This window comes from Hirundo rustica, chromosome Z (genome assembly GCF_015227805.2).
Source record: "Hirundo rustica isolate bHirRus1 chromosome Z, bHirRus1.pri.v3, whole genome shotgun sequence".
NCBI classification, from domain to species: domain Eukaryota; kingdom Metazoa; phylum Chordata; class Aves; order Passeriformes; family Hirundinidae; genus Hirundo; species Hirundo rustica.
The window spans coordinates 85,013,248-85,016,661 of NC_053488.1; positions in this window are offsets into that span (position 1 = coordinate 85,013,248).

Consider the following 3,414-nt stretch of genomic DNA (forward strand, 5'->3'; position numbering starts at 1 on the left):
ACTCACGTTCCCCAAGCTGGGGTAAAGCAGGAACACCTCTCTGCCTGGGCTCACTCTGTCACTGAGCGTCCAGGACAACAGCTGGTGGTTTTTCCTTCCTCTTTATCAGAAAACAAGTGTCTCAGTGACCACTGTCAGAGGCGTGGGAAGAGCGGAAACCCTAAGGAAGGGTGCGAAGAGGAAAGTTTAAAAATTACTTCTATACTATTTCATATTTTCTGCTGAGTATATTTTCCCCCCTTCTGTTTCTTAATTTTTTTCCTGTATTTCTTTTGATTCCTAGGCAACCCTTTCTTCCTCTTTTCCTCCTTGTGTTGGTTGCTGACAAGTAAGCTTTAATGTGCAAATACACACACGGGTCCTCACAATTCTCTTTCTCACCAGCTTCTGTGACACCCACCACTATGCTTTAAGTTAAGATTCATAAAACTCCTTAAATATTTACATTACCAGTGCAAGACAGACGATTGTTGTAGGCCTCATCCAACTGAAATATTCTATATCACTCTACCACATTTAAGAGAGAAGGCATTCAGGTGTGCAAATCTAAAGCCAGAAATTTACCAAGAGCTGCAGGCATCTGGGCCGCCAATCCCACTGCATCTCACAGAAGGATTCTCCCCTCTCACAGGGCAATTTAGCTGCTTGGTTTAATAGATTAATTGTTTTCAATTACAAGCCCTGACTGGAATTATACATCCATCCAATGCCTTCAGGCTACTTGGGAAACAGGTGGACTTGGAGATGCCTAGAGAGAAAAAGAACAACTTGTCAAAGTAGGAATCTTTGAGACCATGAAATCATGGTTTCTTAACTATAATGATATATTTCTATTCGTTTAATGTTATAGTTAATCTCTATCATTCAGTAATTGAGCACTATCCCTGTCTGAGAGAAGTATCCATTTTCTACTGAAATACACTCTTCAAGGGATTTTACTGCCTTTTGCTGTTTTCTACAGCTCTCATTCATTCTTCTGCTCCAGTAAAAGAATCTATTCTTCTTCACTGCATTCAGCTGAGGTGAAATGAGCCTTTGCTGTGGTTACACCCAAATTCAACATCCTGTCCTCAAATACAAGTAATCAGACTAATTCAATGCAGCCAGCCAAATCCCAGTCCCTGTTCTGGACACAGCCCTGCTGTAGTGATAGTGAGACTGAGATAGTGGTCTGCAGTGGCACAGTGGGATCCTCCCTTGTGGCCCTGTATTCCTTCATCAGAAGTTTCCCATGAGATGCCCCTCCAGCCTGCAGCCACTGGGACAGGGAGAAACAGGAACAGCTGCTGTGGGCTGCAGTGTTCACATGCTTCTTGGTTCAAGGTAGGGAAAGACCACATTAAGGTCAAACCATTGGAACTCCTTTGCAGGGAACAGAGCTTTCTGGAGGAGGGTAGAAGCCTACATTGTCTTGAACTAAATCAAAGACAGTGGTTTGGCTGGGGTGGAATTAATTGTCTTCACAGTGGGTGATAATGGGGTTATGTTTTGCATTTGTGCTGAACACAATGTTGACAATATAGAAATGGTTTTGGTTACTGCTGATCAGTGTTTACCTAGAGCCTTTTGTACAGACACGTTGGTGAGGGAGCTGGGGGTACATGGGAGATGGGGAGGGGACACAGCCAGTACGGGTGACCCCAAGTGACCACACCACAGGACATCCTGCTCAGTATATAAGGCTGGGGATAAGGAGGGGGGACACATGGAGTGATGGTGTTTGTCTTCCTAAGTCACCATTACATGTGATGGGGCTCTGCTCTCCTGGAGGTGGCTGAACACCCGTCTGCCCCTGGGAAGCAGTGAAGGAATCCTTCATTTTTCGTTGCTTGGGTACCAGCTTTTGCTTCCACTATTAATCTGTCTGTCTCAACCCAAGAGTTTTCCAGCTTTTACTTTTCCAATTCTCTCCACAATCCCACTGGTGGGAGAACGAGCGAGTGACTGCTTGGGGCTTGATTGCAGGCTGGGGTGAAAACACAACAGGAAAGAATCAGTAGCAGGATCTGGACCAAAGGAAGCTGAAACTCAAACTGTGTGACTAAAAATGTTATGTAGTTATTTATTCACATGTTTACATTTATCCTGTTGGTTGGGGCAACAGTGGCAGGAAAAGACTTGTCCTTTATACAATGTAGCACCAGGCACCTGTACCTACGGTGACTGTGGCAGCAACACCTTGTTTCTGCTTTGTGCATCTCTAATACCATGATGCTGCTTTTCAAAACAAGAATCTTGTTTTAGGAGACAGCAAAACATTCTGAGCATAGATGGATGAGGTGGCATCACACAGCCCAAGAGAGACAGAGCAAAATCAGTTTTTCTTGTATTTAGAAAAGCTGTTAGCAAGCACACAGGAGATATGAACTGATGGCAAGGCTCCCACGGTGGGTGTGGGGATGGCTGGGTTGAACAGTGCAAAAGCAGATCTGAAAGGAGCATGCAAGGGGCACTTGGTACTTTCTCAGTCTGCTCTCGCCACGCCTGGGAGTGTTCTGTGGATTCCCAGCACGTGAACGATAAGGGAGAGCAATCTTTCCTCCCCAGACACAGAGTGATAAAGCCAAGGAGCCAGGCAGCAGCCATGTGCACTGATGCTGGAGAAGGAAGGAAGCTGCTGCTGCTGCGGTGAGGCCCCTGCGGTCATGGGTAACAAACCAGTGACTCCTCAGGCTGCAGTGGGCAGTGTCCCCACCCAGGCTGGCACACGGGGGCTGGAGACCCACTGCCTGGCCACTGGCCTCAGGCTCAGGCTGGGCAGCAGCTGCACTGCGCTGGAGGTGCACTGGGCTGCAGATTCAGCCAGCTTGTCACAGCAGAGGAGTCTGTCCATAGCTCCACATGCCAACTCCACTGCCGTGTCCTTACCCTGAAAAGCAGCATGTTCTGCATGAAGATCCTTCTTCTTGGCAGTGGAAATGAACAGTTCCTTACTTCTGGGAAAATCCCACAAAAACTGTAATGCCCAAGATGCCAGTTACCCTGGGTAGAGTTTGTAGAGGGGTGCCAGATCTGGGGTCTCCCTGATCCCACAGATGATCGGGTCTGTTCCATTTCTGTTATCTCCAGTGAATATTTTCATCCATACCTCATGAAGCTGAGGGCCTTTCCTACTGGAGTCTATGGAGAACATGTGCGCTACATCTGGCGTATTTTTCAGCACACAAGGTATTTTGAGCTTTGACATCAACCCTTTTGAAAAACCAGTCCCAGGTGCTGTTCTCCCAGGCTCTGGAAACAGACACTGGGCTCTCCTCATCATCCTAGTTATTCCTGAACCAGCAGCAGCTGCATCGTGAGACCGTGCCCCAGGAGCATGAAAGCTCTTAACTCTGGAAAAATCAGTAAACAGGTTTGGGAAACATTGTCACAGACAGGAACACACACAAAGAATGTACAAGAAACACAGTAATC